At 41.1% G+C, this 19,024-nt stretch overlaps 1 long non-coding RNA gene across 2 annotated transcripts in view; it reads left to right on the top strand.

Annotated features, from left to right (window-relative positions):
• LOC116999589 overlaps nucleotides 1-19,024 on the top strand; it is a 38,391-nt gene that overhangs the window by 18,515 nt on the left and 852 nt on the right. For both annotated transcript variants that reach the window (XR_004418586.1, XR_004418585.1), the window contains one exon: nucleotides 14,366-14,426. This is a non-coding gene — a long non-coding RNA (uncharacterized LOC116999589). The remainder of the gene's footprint in view (nucleotides 1-14,365; nucleotides 14,427-19,024) is intronic.

Raw genomic sequence — 19,024 nt, 5'->3', positions numbered from 1 at the left:
GGAAGTTGCTCCAGCCAGGGGGAAGAGCCCAACATTTCTTACCAAGATAAAACAGAGGTTTTGGGACACTAAGGGAGCCCCTTTCTCCACTGGACTCCAGAGGAAAACCGGATTTCTCCACATCACCACTGGAGCTCCGGAGGGAAACTGCACCTTGTACAGGAGCACTGCTCCAACTGAATCACATCTGTCACTGCAGGAGGATGCAGCCACCATTTAATGGGACTGCTACCAACACCCTGCCTGACAGGGGGTCAGGTTGTACTCTGTGTCAGGGTTTGGAGTTTGTTTCTTTGTAGTACTGTATTTCTATTTTAATTTCCCTAGTAAAGAACTGTTATTCCTAATTCCCATATCTTTGCCTGAGAGCCCCTTGATTTCAAAATTATAATAATTTGGAGGGAAGGGGTTTACATTCTCCATTCTAAAGAGAGGCTCCTCCTTTCTTAGCAAACGTCTGTCCTCCAAACCAGGACAGTGGTACAGACAGAATAGTCCAGAGCAAGAGAAAGCAGATCCATGGGAAGAGTGTTAGGATGCGTCAGGATGTGTTCTTCACTGGAGGTATTTTCGTTTTCATTTTCCCATTTCTTTACCTGCTACTTCCAATTGTGTTGCATCACATTTGGAAAGATTTTTTACAAAATATGGCCCCAGCCCTGAAGTCAGAAATATGTGTATGACCTTTTTGTCCATGTGAGGATCCTTTTTATTCCAGTGACCCTCTGCAATGGTATTGGGGTCCTTTCTCACTTGTCAGACTGCCATAGGTGAAATAGGGAACTTGTGAAGATGGCATGTTTAGTCTTCTGCTGCCTGGATTCTTTTGGGAAGGTGTCCAAACAAAATTCATAGCAAGGAGTTGAGAAAAATAGGTTGTTCTATCCTGAAAATATCCAGTGATTGCCAGCTTATTGAGGCTACAAAACAGGCACAAATGAAATTCTCTGTTCTTGTGCCTCTTTTTCCTTTGTGCGAGGGTCACATGAAACAGGGAAAAAATGTTCTCCCACCATATTGGGGAATTCTTTAGATGAGGGAAAAGAAAGTCTGCTGCAAAAAGAAAATTCCTCTGAAGAATAGTTTGGTTACTTTGACAGCAGAATATTGGTGGTGGAAACACAGCCTAGGGCTAATCTAAGCTGCAACTTGATTTCATTTGCCTGAAAAACTACCAGTGGAAAGAGCAGTTCCCTAGCTGAAATTTAAAGAAACGGTGGAGAGTGACTTCTGGAGGGAAATATAAGATATTTAAAACAAAAAATAAACCCATGTGAAAGAAAGAATTCTCTCTCTTCTCCCCTTCCTTACCGTTCCTGCAAGGGACACATCTGTTCTTGTCCAGCTTTTCTTCTTTCCTCCATTGCATTGTCTCTTCCCCCTTCACAGCTGTGCTCTTCAAAGGGTTTGTTGCTGCAGGATTACAAGGAGTTCCTTAAAATCTCACACCTGCCATTCATCTGGGCTCTGCTGGTCTCACAGATTGCTGTGATTTAGATACCTTGTCAGAAGGTGTCCTGTGTGGCTGGGACAGCATTCTGCCAGACTCTCCCCCTTTCCCTGTTGCCACTGTGTTGTAATTTCCGTGCTGTGCTGGGACAGTGGTCAGCACTGCTCTGCCCAGAGAGGGACTCCAGGGAAAATTCCCTTCTTCTACATGAGGGACATGACATAGCACATCACCCCACCCATCTAAATGCACTCTGTTTTCTGAGATGAAATTCAAAAGTGTTAAGCAGACTGCATTAGAGAATCAGCAGCCCAAAGCTGTTGATCAGACTGCAAAGGCTTCTGACTAATTATGAAATAGGGCTGTTCCCTGGAATTGAGCATTGTTTTGTCTTCCAATCAAATCAGAAAGCCAAACTCTTTCTGTCTGTCATCAAAAACCTACCTGTGAAACCTTAGTTTATTGGGAAGTTTCACCAAGCAGCTTACCTCACAAGACAGAGTATTTCTTACTACTACACACCTTTACTGGATGCTTGAAAGTTATAGAACTTCAGTTTGGGCCTGAGAAAGGAGTAGACTTGGAAATAATGACAATAAACGTTTTCTTGTAGCAGCACGAGATAAGGTCATGCCAGGGAGCAGACACCACAAAGATAACAGGCAGGCTGTTCTTTATCTCTTTCAGAATGTATAAGAGCAGTCAAACTTTCTAGGGATTTTCTCATAAACCCCATAAAATGCCACTAATCTCATAATGACTCACATAAAGATAATGTAGAAAGAAGGTTAAATCAGAGCAAAATGCTTGAACTTATATTTGGATTGAAATTGGACTAATTCAGTACAGAAGGCCAAACTTTCTGCTGGGAAAATTCAATCTAAAATGCAGTGCAAAGTCCATCAGGCTCATTTGGAAGCTGTAAATTAGTTCAGATTTTCATACTGGGGATGTGGAGGGAAAAACTTTTCAGAACATGAACAATGTTGCTGCAGCTATGTAAGACTCGGTGTGTATAACACTCCTTTGGGTAAGAACTTACAGCATTGAAAACAAGGCCACAGGCAGCAGGATCAAATTCATTACAAGAAGAGGCAGTGTGCAAATTCCTTTTAAAAGGTAGTACTGTCATCATTAGGGTCACACATGAGAAGATTATTCAGAGCTTTTAGTTCCTGCTGAGACTTGGTCTTTGTAGCTGACCAATGAGCAGAAACGCTGAATTAGAGGGAAATGCTGATCTGCTCTGTGCTATTTAATGGGCTTGGAAAGGTTTTACCTTCTGAGTAACTCAAACAAATGCCTTGAGACTTTCCAGATTCAAGCAAACATCAGTCAGTCAATCAGACACTTATATTTGCCAACCAAGAGTGAAAAATTCACCCCTAAAATACCTTCAGTTCTTGAGTGAATATGTAGCCAGCTACTTTTGCTATTTGTATGTTATCTTCCATTTCTTTTATTTCACTGGTCCTTGAAATTCACTTTATCTTATTATGAAAGCTGACAGTGCTAAGTAGCTTTATTAATCCTTTCCTCCTGGCTTTCCCAGTGGTTTAATCAGATATTTACTAGAAAACAAGCACAGATTGAAAGCTTCTTAGTTCATGTGACACAGCTATCCCTGTCAGAAACATAAAACCTAGCAAAATCTATGATTCTCTATGGAATCAGCCCTATTGAAATTCCAGATCCTACGTTTCAGAACTTTTATAGAAAATCCTGGTTTTCTGCTCATGCAGTGACAGATTTCAAGTGCTCATTTGAGGCCAGATGAGTGGAAGCCCTCCCTTCTGTGCCCTGGCTCATGCCAACTTCCTGGGTGGCTTCCATGCCACAGGGGATGAAAACTGGCAGGAGAAAAATTGTTTCTCATAAATCACCTGATTTCTGCAACTGGAACCTAAGGGTAAAATTTGGAAGGCTAAAGAGGGCAGAACAGGAAGAGACATTTACAAAGAGATGTGAAAAGAACCATAACAACCCCAAACATGCACATTTTCAGAAAAATTCTCTTTTGTGCAAAACTCTTTTGAACATCTCAGATTATCTGCATTCTTGGGTGTGAAGCTTAGTAAGTGACATTTGTAAGATTTTGACTTGTGCTTGCTATATAAATGACAGACTTCAGTGGTGCAAGGTATGAAGAGGCAGAAATGCTTTTAGTAGTGAATAGTCAAGTAATGTCTGGGATAAACATTGTTTTTCTTGTGGCTCTGAGCATCTTCAAATTGCCATTGATATAATTGCCAGGGAAGGCTGCAGGCTGTCCAGGGTATGGCAGTCAGCATTTTACTGGCTGGTTGGTTGTTCTCAGTTTTCTGCAAAAGTTGTCTGACAGAGCCAAACATAAGAGCAGAGGAAGAAAAAAGGTGGTAGATGCTGATAGTGAGAACAGCAATTTAAAAAAAAATTGTAAGAGTTTTTGTGCTCATCTCCACACAGATTATACAAAAATTGATGACAAAAACTGGAAAAAAAAATGCAGCAAAACCACAAACATAACCAACTTCCAAAATCATGTTTGCTTGATGTTGCATGTTTGATCATATTTTTCATCATCCTCATTTGTCATGACAAGGAAGAAATGACAACAGAACAATGGGATATGGACTCAAATATGTATTGTGCATAGGGGATGAGTCAGGTATTTTGCACTGTAGTTATGGCAAGAAGACCATGTAAAGCTTAGGAGGGTCTTAGCACAGAGATGACTGCAGTAGCAAAAGTTGGAAAAAAACTTCAGTTATTTCAAAGATTTTCCTGCAGTTACCATTAGGAACTGAAGGGCCATTAGGATTGATTTCTCATTTAGCAATTATGGTTTTAGCAGGAGCTTTCTTTGTCCAGTTTCCTATTCCTACAGCAAAATATTATCATTTCTAATGATGCAGAGTTATGTGGGCACAAACACTTGGCCAACACATCAGGTTCCTTGTCAAACTCTGAGCCTGGACACAATTCTTCAAGGACAGCTCCATTGCACAGTGGAGGCAAAGCATTTCTATGAGACTGAGAGTCTGGGGCTTGTGGCCATGAGAACTTTACCAAAAGTACTTTACAGTTTGAGTAATTTACAGAAAGGGAAAGCAGAGTGCAATTTTATTGTATGTTTTCTGTATGGCAGGTTAGATTTAAACTCTATATAAAAAAAGCCCTCGTGGTTAGTCTTGCTTTGTTTGTTTGCTCCAGAAGGTGCACAGGACAATTGGAATGTTAATGGTCTGGTATTGATCTGGAAGTCCTTGTTCAGGAAAAAAAGTTCAGACACAACCTTTATGGTCTGCTAACCACGCAGCCCCTCTGAGGGCAGGAATGAGCAGCACGGAAGCTGAGCGTGAAAATGTCATCTGCCATTTCTGCAACGTCCTGCAGCCCTGGCTTCAGGCTCCACCTAGGAGTCAAGCACAGGTATACAGCATCAATTGGCTGCTAGGGATACTGCCTTTAAGCAATTGCTTGCAAAGTTTAGAGAACCAAGGTTTAATGTGTTCCCAGAAGCTTGCACACTGTCCTGCAGGGTATTTGTGCAATATTGCTATGCCAAGGGAAGAGGTTAATAAATACCTCTGTCTTATTTATTTATTTATTTATTTTAATTTTTTTTTAGATAATTTCTTCCTGTTGGATTTCTTTATACTGTCTGGTCTTTTCCTTTTGGAAGAGAAGTTAATTTTGTGCAAGTTTGCAGGTCTCTGCCAGCAAGAGAACCTTTTGAAAGTGGATGAACAGGAGCCCCACAAACGTTAAAATACAAGCATCATTCTTCTGCTCTTCATGAAAGTTAGGAACTTGTATCTAAACTTGGCCAGGTTTGTTCATCACTGCTACTGACCACTGAGCAAATTTGCCTTGGCAGGTGCTTTCAGGTGACCTGAAAGTTTAAAAATTACCATAATTGTCCTTTGTTTCAGGCATGTGTCCTGTTGTATCTGCTTATATCTGTGGATATTTATGTTTTGCCACAGCTTGGTAGAGTAATTGATAAAAAGATCTGCTTCTAATTACAGCAGCAGGAAAAAACCCTCAGACCATGCTAAATCCATGTTTACCTGTCTGACCTCAGCATAGCAGTCCCTGATTACTCTCTTTGAACTATTTTTTAGCATTCATTCTCTCCCCATCTCAGTCCCATTAAAGTTTCAGTCCTTATTTCTGCGATTATTCTGTTTTTTGCTTCTCCTCCCTCTTTCATAGTTTTGCTCAGATGATTGAATACTAAATTCTGTTATGCACTAAACTAATGTTTAATGTTTTTACAGACTTCTCTCTCTTTTTAGTGCAATCATTACCATTTTCTCTGCTTCCTTTGTTCTCACCTTTCCATTTAATTCTCTCTTATACCACCTCCGTTGTTCTCTTCTCAAATATCTCTTGAAATAAAAAGACTTTTTGCTTCTTGGCGTAGCAAACCAGCACCTCTCCCTTTTCTGATCTGAGACCTGCACCCCAAAAGATTCCTTAGCTTGTCCTGCTGAGTCTGGAAAGTCTGTTCAGAGATGAACAGGTGAAGAGAGATAATGGTGCCATTTCTTTGCTTGTCTGTAATGGATTTACAGAGGAACCTGGGACACTTCTGGTTTTCACATACCTTACCAGAGGGGACCAGCTCCAGCCATACAGGGATGACCTCCTTAATCCCTCAGTCTGGATGAAGGCACTTGCAATCACACCTCATCCAGAACTGTCACACCTTTCTTAGCTTTCATTTTCCTTCCAGGAGTGTGCAGTAATCAATACCCTTTCACAGCATATGGTGTTCCTCAGAAGTCTAAATGCTAATGGTGCCATTTGGCAAGGTGAGCTACATCAGCTCTATACAGTGTAAGTGTGAATTGGAAATTGTTTAAGCTTTCAAATTTGTTTTATGCCATTAGATTTTCTCATGATTCATTTGTCATTCTAATTGAATTTTAACATGTACTTTACATTTCAAAACTTGAAATGATGAAGGCTGCATAACAAAGAATGCTTAAGAACAGGCAGCTCCCCAAGCTGTGTTTAATTTACACCAGATGAGTAAACGAGGAAGGTGAAGAGTCACAAAAATACTGAGTAACAAAGTGATGCTGCCTTAGAAATCCAGCAATTAGCTGCAATGATAATAAGAGTGACTAAGTTGATTCATTTAAATCCTCCTGCAGCATTTAAATACCTCAGTTGAGCAGGATGCTTAGGATTATTTTTACCCTTGTTCTTCCAACTTTTTTTTCTAGATCTTTCACCTACTCTTGACTGACCTGTCTTTGCACAGGATTACCTGTGAGTAATGGAAAGAGTAAATGGAAAATTTTTTCTGCTACAAATGGAGCGGAACAATAACTAATTGTTTCTCTTTCTGGAAAGCAGCAGAGGAGCTGTAAGTCCATGTGAGAAGGATCTTCTCATCCCTTCTTGAGAGCACACAGGTGTGTTTCTGGCTGTGGGACTCTGGCTGACCACATTATCTTACAGCAAAGTTCTGTAGAGGATCCTGAGGTCTCCATGGGCCTGAGCCTGTTCCCTAACCACAGGCAGTAGTTTTGTGTACCCTGGCAGACTTCAGACTTCATAGACTTAATGTCTCCTTTTTAATGCAATTGTTACAATTTAATAACCATGAAAACTCAAAGTGTATTTTATTCTAGTGCTTTGAGACCTTAAAACACAAATCATATGCATCACAGTGGCATTTCATGCTGTATTTTGAGAAGACATAATTGAATCATAAGCTATTTTTTCAGCCAGCTAGGAAATGGGCAAGTTTGCACTGGTGCCTGCTAATAGCACAATTTAGGGTATGGATGAATTTTGTTTCTATAGCCCAGGATATTATGTCAGTGACCTCAACACCATCTGCTCGTTCTTTCTCATTCTTTTACTCTGAATTATAGAAGTCAAATCTTAGAGAACAATGTTCTACTGCACTGCTCTGACTGTTTAAAGTACACCACTGAAAAAACCCAAGCAGTTTTTAGGATAGAAAAAAATACATATGTAGCATCATCACTACCTGGGATTTGTTGGTGAATGTCCAAGATATAGATTACTTCTGCAGTATTTGATTTTTTTTTTTTTGCTCTGTGACTTAGCTACATTTTAGAAAGATTGAGAATATTGTTTTTCTACATCAGGAAAGAGCTGAAGGAGCTCAGCTTAGACAGTTGTAAAGAAAGTTATTGTTGAGATATGAAAAGTGGGCTAAAAAATCTTTAGTCCATTTTAAAAATCTTTTTGTTTTCTCTCCTCTGCCCAGCAAGCCCATCTTTGTGTGAAAACCCTTTCATTGAAGAATCCAGCAAATGTGGGTACACTAAAGTCAGGGGTACATCAACACACAATTAAAAAAAATCCCTTTATTATCCATGACTTATTTTTACAACAAGGAATATTTAACACTTCAAGCATGAATACATAAAAATTTACACAGGTGCTGCATGTTTTTAGACCAGATGGGCCTTTTAGACAAGAGACAAGAACATATTGGATACAGCAAAACAAATTTGCATTTTTTAAGGTTCTTTTTTTTTTCCTTTTTTTTCCCAGTGTGTTACATCTCTTGAATACATCAACAGAGAGTTGCGCCTCTCTTTCTAAGCCATGTGTAATGCAGACAGCAGATGTGCTGCTATCCCCACATTGCTCTGCCAAACCAGTGCTCACCGAGCCGGATGGATGGATGGATGGATGGATGGATGGGTGGATGGATGGATTGATGGATGGATGGATGGATGGATGGATGGATGGATGGATGGATGGATGGATGGGTGGATGATGGATGGATGGATGGATGGATGGATGGATGGGTGGATGGATGGATGGATGGATGGATGGGTGGATGGGTGGATGATGGATGGATGGATGGATGGGTGGATGGATGGATGGATGGATGGATGGATGGATGGATGATGGATGGATGGATGATGGATGGATGGATGGGTGGATGATGGATGGATGGATGGATGGATGGATGGATGGATGGATGGATGGATGGATGGGTGGATGGGTGGATGATGGATGGATGGATGGATGGGTGGATGGATGGATGGATGGATGGATGGATGGATGGATGATGGATGGATGGATGGGTGGATGATGGATGGATGGATGGATGGATGGATGGATGGGTGGATGGATGGATGGATGGATGGATGATGGATGGATGGATGGGTGGATGGATGGATGGATGGATGGATGGGTGGATGGATGGATGATGGAAGGATGGATGGATGATGGATGGATGGATGGATGATGGATGGATGATGGATGGATGGATGGATGGATGGATGGATGATGGATGGATGGATGGATGATGGATGGATGGATGGATGATGGATGGATGGATGGATGGATGGATGGATGGATGGATGGATGATGGATGGATGATGGATGGATATTTCCAAGGTACCATCTCCAGAGGTATCCAGGCCTTTCCCTATCAGCTATAACATCACAGAGGAGCAACCATTTATGGTGGTCATCTGAATACCACCACTAAATCCCAGGAGCTGGAATGTGACTCTTGAGCAGCTCTTGGTGAGCAGCAGCTCCTTCCTGGGCTCATCTGGAATCACTGACTCCACAGTGAAGTGCTCCCTGCAGCTGGTGAGCAGGAGCTGAGTCATTTAGAAACAGCAGCTCTGGTAATATTAGTCACAGTTTGTGTTGTGATGATTTCCAGATGAAGGCTCATCATTGTGCAATGTAGTATATAGACATTCTGAGAAATCACAGTCAGCTTCCACTTTGGAAGATGGGCTTCTGAGAGGATCACTCATTTCCAGGAACTTAGAATTTCTCAGGAATCCTGAAATGTTTACCTACATTTATAATGTTATCCCCCTACTTCTTATTCCCAGCTGCAAAAATCTTTATTATAGGAAGAAGCAATTTAGTTTTGGGGTTATGTTTTCCTAGAAGGACAGAATTTCTGCTTTCCTCAGTACTGTGGCTCCCTGATCAGCCAGCCAGTTTGTTACAGGGCAGTGTAAGGAGGGATTTTTTCCAAGGAAAATGTAAACTAAAACCAGGCCAGAACATTTTTTTAATCTCAATTTGCCTTACAAATAGTCAGTTCCTCATCAGAGAATGTGAAGAGCTTCATCTAAAAAGAATTTAATTGAACAGATTTTCAGAAACATGTAATATATACCACTAGAAAGACAAATTTCATGAAATGTTTTGTTTTGTCAGAAACTCATTTTCCCCTGACAAATGGATTTCAGAGGAAATTTTCCAGAAGGCCCTGCTCATTGGTCTGTGTGACTGGAGAAAAAAAAAAACAAGAAGCCTGAATCAGGAGAAACAGAGACACAAAAAATTATGTCAGAGAAGTTAATGTCTGATGGCAGCTGGCAAGGAATATGGTTGGAATTCCTAGATCTCTTATTTTCCAAGGAAAGTTTAGAGAGGCACTTACTGTTCTACAACAATCTCATCTGGTTTTAGGCATTGCTGGAGTCCAGCACATTTCTACAGCCTGTTTTAACAACTCACAATTTTAACTGGAGAAGAACACTTTGATCTTAACTTTGGTTTCTAAGAAGCATAAACCACAGTCAGGAGTTGAGCTGGGTAATTCTTGACCTGTTGAGGCAATTCATTTGACCTGTTTAAAAAATCCAGTAAACCCAAACAAAACCAACTTTCTGCAAATTCTTTTGACCAATCTTTGGCTCCTAGGTGAAGAAAGGCATATTTTGATATTTTAAAGTGTTTTTAAAAGCATCTGTTTTGAGCCCTTTCATCCCGCATATCTGCTTACCACTTACTTTATTTTGCAAGAGGACACCTGCTATTTGTTTCCATCATGGGAGACTCCTGCAGCACTGCTGTGCTCTTGGGAGCTAGACTCCAGTCTATTTGATGAAATGAATCTAAAAAGAACGAGACGCCCTCTTGATGTAGCAAGCATGTGATCATAGTCTGGAGAATGCTCTTGATATCTGTTTGATCTCATATGGGTTCTTTACACACTCTTAAAAAATAAAAGCAGCAGCAGAGCTAACTCAAAGGAGAACCCCATAATGGGTCAGACTTAATGAGATCTTATTTTCCTTATATAGTGAAATCATCCCACCTTCTTTTATTTCCCCAGGAGAACTTGGGGAGGTTGTAACAGAGGTGGTTGTTGGCTGTTGCCATGAAACACAGCTGTTTGCAAGGCAGAGAACTCTGATGAAGGGATTTGATTTTCTTGTATATGGATGGGATGAAGCACACTCCTGCAGGTCTCAGAAAGGGCTCTGTGTGTGTAGGAGGCTGTCTCAGTCATGCTAAATTCATATTAGGTAACACTTCCAGAAATGACTGGAAGGTAGAGCTGTTGTTGATGCAAAAGGTCACAGGCATTAATAGCCTGCAGAACAATTCCAGGGTGCAGAATTATTCACAGCTGCCAAAACAAAAAGGAAAAGAACAAAAAAGAATGAGGGAAAGAAAAGGTTTGAAACAATGGCATCTCTCTGTTATTACTGCTGTTATACTTTGGGTTTTTTAAAAACACTCAACTTGGAGGTGAACTGGGGCGTTAATCCTGAGCTGTTTTCTGCTTTCATCTTTTAAACAGCAACAGGAAATGTGTCCTTTTTTTGTGCTGCTTTTATTTCATTTAGAAGTTTTTGTGAAAATATGAACAGCAGTGAGTTTTGATGAAATGCTTGTTCTTCTGACTGAGAATGGCCTTTAAAGGGAGTCCAGTCTTATTTTTTTCAAAGGCTCCAGACCAAGACTGAAGAGGTGAAGGGTCAGAAAAGGGAAAGGATGGAAGAGGAGGAGAGCAGTGAAAAGGAAGGGAGGTTGTTGAAGATTCAGACAAGAATATAGGCTATTCTTTAGGACTGAAAATATTTTCTTGCTGAAAGAAAATCAAATTCCTCTATATTTAAGGCTGGTTGTATGCTTGTGGCAGAGGCTCAGAAGGGAAAGGCATAGCTCTTGAAAGCTTTTACAGAAAAATGGAATGAAAAGCACCAAGAATATCAAATGGTAAATTTGTGTCTGTTCACTTCTCCCTCCCTCTCTCTCACCAAGACTCACAGCTCCTCTTATTTCCCTCACAATCCCTTGCAGACAGTCAGGAGCTCCAAGCAGGAGACAGAAAATAACAAAACATCTGTATTTATAGTCAGATATATAGCTGGTATGATTTGATAGCCCAAGCTGGTGGCCAATGCTAGGCATGATCCTCTTCTATGCACACTGACATTTATTATGCCAACAAAGTCATAGTCACATTTTCACCCCTGCTGCTGAACATATCAGGTGTAGGCTTACAGCAAGTGAGGAGTTGGGCAGATTGGGAGCTAGCTCTATTGTTCTGATTACAAATCACAAAACCTTTGACTTGCTGAGTAAAATACTAACAGACATTTTCTCTTTTTCCTTTCTGACTGAAAAATGGAATTACTGTGGTATTTTTAGCCACCCTTTCCCTTCCCATCATGATTGCCCTCCCCTTTAATACAGATCAATAGTTCTGTCCTTTCCAGCAGATATTTTCAGAACTCCACCAGTCTGCACTCACCCTGTAAAAGGAAAAAGCCCTGGTCCTTATCTGCATCCTCCTAATCTGACAAGTGCACTCCCAGACTGTTTTTATGTGTGTTTCCTCCATTGTTCCTCCTACAGAGAAACCTTTGTAGGCATGGCTCAGGAGACAGCCAATGGTCTGTAACGCCTTTCCCTCCAACATGTGCTCCCAGCAGTGATTATTGTCTTGTGCTGTTTGGGGGAAGTGAGTTCTCTTCATGCTCCTGGCAGATAAGTGTCTAAAGGATAGGACTCATGGCATTCATGGATGGTAGTAATGGGCACAGCTGTAGTGCAATGTGCAGAACTGGAGCGGACATTAGCTGTCTAATGCTCTGAGAAATGCATGGACCAAGTGCCCCTTCCTGGAGGTGTTTGGGGTGGCCTAAAAACTCAGTAGATAATGGAAAATGACTGTATTAATATTATATATATATTTTTTTCTATTCTTACACCATACCTGCCATGTTTGAGTTGTCTGTGAACTGGCAGAGTGCAGTGTGTTGATAATTATCACAGCACATAAGGAAGCATGAGCTGGCCTCTAATGAGTGTAACAAGGTCTTTCCATTTTTGTGCAGAGACTGAATCATCTGATGTATGGACACTCAATCAAGAACTTTTCCTAGGGACTTGCAATCAGATGCTGACACAAAAAAACCCCAAACAAAAACCCAAAAAACTCCTCCAAGCTAAAATAGAAGTTACTATTGATAAGAAAATGCAATTGTTTGTAATAGTTTAGCCAATGTTCCTGCTCTAAATATCGCCCACGGGGTGTACATTCGTTTGCCCAAACTATTGACATAACACACAGGACCAAATAATTGTCACTCTGAATGAAAAGGGGAAGGAGATGAAAATCCAGCCCAGCAAATGCTTTTTCTTCTAAGGGAAAGAAAGTAAGAGTTTGTATTCCTGTTACGTGCCTGCTATTCTCCCATCCTGCCCTTCTCTTTCCTCTGGTCACTGATAATCAAAACAGCCAGGGAATCCAAGACAGGCTTGATGGGGAATTAGATCCCATGTAAATGTTGTCAGTGTGCTTGCCTGACTCTGAATGTCAGTTCTTACCTGGCAAGGTGATGAAGAAGGCTGCAGAATTTATATTTAACTCCTATTCAAGAGGCTGCTGTGTGCTGGAGCACTGATTGTAGTTGTGGTGTGTGTAAGGGACGTGCAGGGAGTGTGTGTAGGGCAATCTCAGATGAAGATGGTTATCATCTAAGGAGCTAAGAAATGCTCAGGGATGGCAGCCAACTCTAACATTTAGCTTATGTAAATCACGACAAAGAGAGTTCAAAAAAATCTGCTATCTGCACCAGGCTTCCACTAAACTTGATGTGGAGTACGTGGATAAAGATATCAAGGATCAAGCAATAGTCATCTCTAGAGCAGTGGGGATTTCACCACTGCTGGCAGTTAAATCTCTTTATGCAAAAGGGTAGAGAAATATTTTATAGTTATATTAATATTATAATCCATATTCTAATACAGATTATTAGAACATAATTATCTATATTAATAGTAATTCAGTTGCCTCTGTAAGAGTTTCAGAAACATCTTGTAAAATGAAGGATTTTTTTTTGTTTTATTCTGGGGGATTTTTGGTGGTTTTTTTTGTTTGTTTGTTTGTGCTTTTTGTTGTTGGTTTTTTGGGTTTTTTTTGTCGTAACTGAGGGCTGAGTCCAGGGGGCAGATCTTGTAGCAAACATGCTGAGGTATCCCTGCTCAAATGTCAGCCATCCAAGAGCTGCACTTGGTGTACGTGAAGTGAATGTGAGCCCAGGCTCAGAGTGCACAGAGGTTCCACAGAATGGCAGGAGTCTCAGGCATTTGAAATGGTTCTACTTCAGCTATTGCCCAAGCTGTTTTTAACTTTTTACTTCATATTTATCTGTCGTTATGTCAGAAATCATCTCATAACCGTCTTGGTGTCACCACTCCAAGCTCCAGACTCAGCAGTACCAAAATTCTGATGCAGGTAAAGAAGCCCTGAGGATGTGTAGGCATCACTCACCAGGAGCTATGGGGATTGCAGAGGCTTTTTCTGCAGTAGGATTTCCTCCTCAGCATTTAAACAGGGGCAAGGAAGCTGGTGAGATTCAAATGTACAGTTCAGCTAGGCTGCAAGCTTTCCTGGCAATGCTTGTACTTGATTTGCTCAGTCCATGAAGAAAAATAAAATTTTTTAAACAAAAAATCCTTAAGAAAATTCTGGTCCCCAGTTTTTTCATATGGGTGTCCCATGAAGTTCACAGAAAGGACTTGCATGTGACAGGAAAGGCATTTGCATGTTATTGCATCCTGTCTTTCCTTGTTTCACAGAAACCACGAGTGCTAACAAAATTTGGAGAAGGCAGAGAGTCTCACTGATTACATCCACTGTTTTCTTTCCTGCTTTAGGTTGTCATGCAAGTATTTTGTGCCAGTGCTTCTGAAATACATAAGGAGGGACAAGTCTTAGGTAATGTTTTGTTTATGCTTATGTTTCATTGAAGTTTCAGCTTACTTGAGTTTGAATTTCACACTAAAGATAATCTGAGAGGAGACAAAGGCATCTGTTGCTTACTGTCAGTGTTTCATTCTCATTCAAATCATTGCAGGACAGGTTGAAACTCAGCTGACATCTTCCTGAGGTGTTGTCACTGCTTCATAGTTCCTCATCACTGTGAGATTAATGGAGGGGAAATACTGTGGTTTTTCTTCCCTCTGGCACTTTGATCCAGTGTTTCTGTTTTTTGGAAACACCTCGTGCTCAGACTGAGCCACTGGAAGATGTGGTGCAAGTACTTTGGGAGCACCAGCTCTCCATGAGACTGGCTTTGAGAAACAACATGGTTTGGAAATTGATCTCTAACACATTGATGCATAACACACCATCTGAGGTTTGCACAGCATGACAGGCATTTTGGTTCCCAATGCAAACAGACTCCTTTTGCAGCTACCACACCCTGGCTCATTTTCAGGAGCCAAAGGGCTCGAGAAGAAAACCCAGGAGTTCCAAACACCCCTCCCTGCCATGCAGAGCAGGGGGTTGGCAGATGAGAAATATCTTTCTGAGGCTGTCTTTGTGTGCAGGCACTCTCCGAGATGGGTGACCTCAGGGAGACTCTGGAGACAGTAGAAGGCAGAAAATCTTTCAGCTGGTGCCATTAAATAATGAAAACACATTTCAGCTCCTCATTTGCAGCCACATGGATGGGCTGCCTTTTTCACTTGAAAAAGAAATCTTCCAGAGAGGAAGAATAACTAGTGTTTTTGAAAGAGTTTTGCTACATGAGCTGTAACAAACTGACAGCACTGTAAAGCTATTTATGGATCTGTAGTTTCAGACCAGGATGCTCAATAGAGGCTGATGGAATAGATTTATTATGTGAATTTAAGTTAACTTATGTAAAGGCATTGTTTCTCTGGGAAATCTGCTTCTTTTTTCCATTTTCTCAAGCAATACTTTGACACCTGAATTACTTGTCCAGTGCAACAGGAATGAGGCAGTGTCCCTGATGTTCCCATTGGCACTAAATGGGAAGTAACACACTGATAAACTAAGGGTGAAGAAAATGTCTTTGGAGAGTTCTGATCTTCAGTGGTGTTTATACATCCTCTTTGGCTCTACTGCTTTCATATAGTGACTGCTGTCACACTCCAGTTACCTTTCCTGAGGTCAGTAAACATTCCTCCAGTTCATTTTGGGAATAGAAACAGTGAGAATTTTCAGTTTTCCTCCTCTTTTTTCCTCTGTTAGCTCATCTTCCTGCTTTCAGCGCTTTAGTTTGATCACTCAACAGTGCCCATCTCATTCAGATGCCAAAATCAGCCTCGTTGAAAACCTGCATCCCTCCTGTTCTTGAAATGAGACGCACTGGACTTGCTCTGCTGCTTTCCTGGGAGAAATGGGAAAGCTGTGCTGCTGCAGGATGTGCAGGCTGGGTATTTTGCACTGAAGGTTTTGCCCACAGGTACAGATATAATGTCAGTTCTCTCAGGGAGAGGCTTCCATGGCTGGGAAAGTGTAAAAAATATTGTCTAAAATGTCTAAACACTGGGCAGTTCATTAATAATGAGATACATTTGATATGTTGGCCCACAGCTTTTTCACACCAAAAGTGTATTACTGTTCTTCCAGTGTAGCAGTGCAGAATAAGACATTATTTCTTCTAAATGTGTAGATATAAAACATAAAGGTGTTTTGGCAAAGGAATGCCATGCTATTCAGCAAAAAGCTACAGCAAACCACTTACTCCAGCCCTGAAACATAGCAAATGTGTTTCTCAGCAGAGGAATGTGTCTTAGTAAACTAAATCTTTTGCCTGGCACAGATGCAACACTGATTAAGAAACTAGAAAGCTTTATAGCTTTGTCTGTTTACACAGGTCAGAGAGTCTTTGTTCAGTGTGGCTAATTATGTTGAATTTCAGAAATTTAGAGGCAACATGAAAAGTGTGCTGGGAGGAGCTGTAATGGCAATGGATATTAAGGAAAAAATTCCCCTTTGAATGGGCTGTCAAGTATTGGAACAGACTGCTCAGGGAAGTAGTTGAGTCACCAGCCCTGTAGGTGTTTAAAGATGTGTAGATGTGGCATTTATGGACATGATTTAGGGGTGCACTTGGCAGTGCCAGGTTAGTGGTTGGACTTGATGGCTTTATGGGTCTTTTCTAAGCTAAAGGGTTCCAGGATTCTGTGACAAGAATACCAACAATTAGGCAATTGTTCTGCACATCTTTATTTGGGTTACCAAGTAATTGGTTTTGCATAAAATGTTCACAGTGCTTGCCTGAAGTCTGTGTACAAACGCAGGAAAAGTCCTTTGAAGGCTCTGCTGGAAGGGCAGTTTGGATATTTTGCAGTTAGTAAAACCCTTCTGACTGAGTTTATACTGGTATGTACAGGTCATTCAAAAAGATACTCTCTAACAGGAAAAACCTTTGAGCAAGGGAAAAATCAGCACAAAACATGCTAAAACCTGAATTGTAGGGGGAAAAAAAATCACAGAAAGATTTGTTTTGTCCATTTAAATCAAAGATTTGTATCTGGCTTTGTACAGTTTCAGGCATCCCAAATTTTCCTTTTTAAAAATACTGCCAGTTGGTACAAAGGAAGTTTAGCTCCTTGCAACAGGGTAAGTGTGTGAGTAAGGAGTTATGTGTGGCTCCCCAAGTCCATCCTGCCAGAGAGATGATGGGGCAGTCTCCTGGGTGAGTGTGTGCTCTTTGAAAAATGGCCTGAATGTGTGGGTAGCCAGCAATAAATACTGGCAGATTTACATTCTTTCGAGCACTCAAGCAGTCACCAGGGAATATGTCCAGCTTAAAGCATTTCAGAATTCATGAGCCAGAATTCCAAAATCATTGAGGAGTTTGTCTAAATAATGATTAGGAAAAAAGCTGTGATCCTTTGCATTCTGCTGCTTTAAACTACAGTAATTTCACGACTATAAGGCGCACCCTTTTGACTAAAATTTCCCCCTGAACCTGGAAGTGTGCCTTACAGTCTGGTGCACCTTATGGTCGTGAAATTACTGTATATATAACAGCAGTTTGTTTGTCTGTCTGTCTGTTTGTTTGTTTGTTTGTTTGTTTGTTTTCCACTGACCTCCTGCAGTTTGTCGTGAGGCTCACATCTCTCACATAACACCCCATTTCACCATTCCAGAATATGACTGGAAAATGTGAGCGCTCATGGTGAAACTCATGACAAAATATCGCTGCTCCTCTCCAACACTTTGAGGAAGACATTATATGCTGTTTTGGATGCCTAAACTCTAGAGTCAGCCCCCAGTTTTTGCAGTGTGGCTTATTCTAATCGTGTTTTCCACCTTTGCCTCAGGTTTGCTCTACAGTCTCCAGCCCCCTTGTGCCTCCCAGCCAGGGGTTGGAGATGTCACTGTTGCATTTGAGCAGGACAGGCACAGATATTTCTGTACTGCTCTTGCCACTGCCTTTTCAGCCCAAATCCCCCAGAAATCCGTGACCATCAAGACCGGGAAAAGCGAATTTGTGCCCAGGTTTGTGCTACATGAGCTGACTTTGTGCATATCCTCGCCCAGCGTGAGCTCAGCATCGCCGGCATTACCGCCAGCTCTCACTTGAGGGCCACACATCTTCAGCTCAGCAGCTCCTGCCTTCTCGAGTTTATTCCCTTGGAAAAGGAGCGGGACTGCTCTCTGTCTCGCCCTAGCATTAATTTTCAAACAGAAGGCAGGGTGATCAATAACCTATTCTTCTGGCAGTTTTACTTAGTTTATTCCTGTGTCAGATATTAATTTCCTCAGCAGTTTTACCACCTGCAGGGTTGATGTCATCCATTCAGTCTGGCACGACCATTGGCCTGTCCCTAACTCTAGTGTGTCACAGCTCTCCATGTGGCCCTGAGCCACAGCAGAGCTTGGCATGGAAGATAAGATTAAATAATTCAGAGCTGCATGTAATTGGCTATCCCTGAACTAAGCAATCATTTGTGATTTATCCCAAAGCATTCAGCAAATGCAGCTGTTTCCATCACCTGTACAGCTCTGTTAAGTTAGGGAGCTGCAGAAATGAACCCAGCAGTTCTGCTTGTTACAAGCTGTGTTTTGGCATGTTACTCTTTTGCTGAAAGAATTGAAAGGTCAGATTTTGAGATTCTTATTTGGAAAGGTTAAATAAAAAAAAAAGCCTCCCTAGTAAGAACACAGGATTTGGTTTTGTTTTATCACAAAAAGAGACATTGTCAAAGTAAAAGCACCTGAAATTAATGAAATGGAGGGCTTAAGGTTGTGATTCCATTTTCCTCATTTAGAACATAATTATCAAAAGTTGCCAAACAGACCAGAAAGGATTCCTTTGCAACCACATAAAGCATGGGCTGTGCCTGGCAGAGGAACTGCATGTACGTCTGCCTTTCCAGCTCTGAACAAGGAAGCTGTCTGTCCCTCATGCTAGGTCTGTCACTTAATACTGTTTAAAACCATAGAACAAAATGTAATTTTCTACTGTTAAACAGCAGCAGACGCACAATGAAAGATAAAATGGACAGCCTCTAACCTCTTAAGACAACCACATTTTTATGGCAGATATTCTC

The sequence above is a fragment of the Catharus ustulatus genome, chromosome 8 (assembly GCF_009819885.2).
Source record: "Catharus ustulatus isolate bCatUst1 chromosome 8, bCatUst1.pri.v2, whole genome shotgun sequence".
In the NCBI taxonomy this organism is placed as follows: domain Eukaryota; kingdom Metazoa; phylum Chordata; class Aves; order Passeriformes; family Turdidae; genus Catharus; species Catharus ustulatus.
Note: the sequence above shows the minus strand (reverse complement) of the source record. Positions and strands in the feature narration are given on the sequence as shown.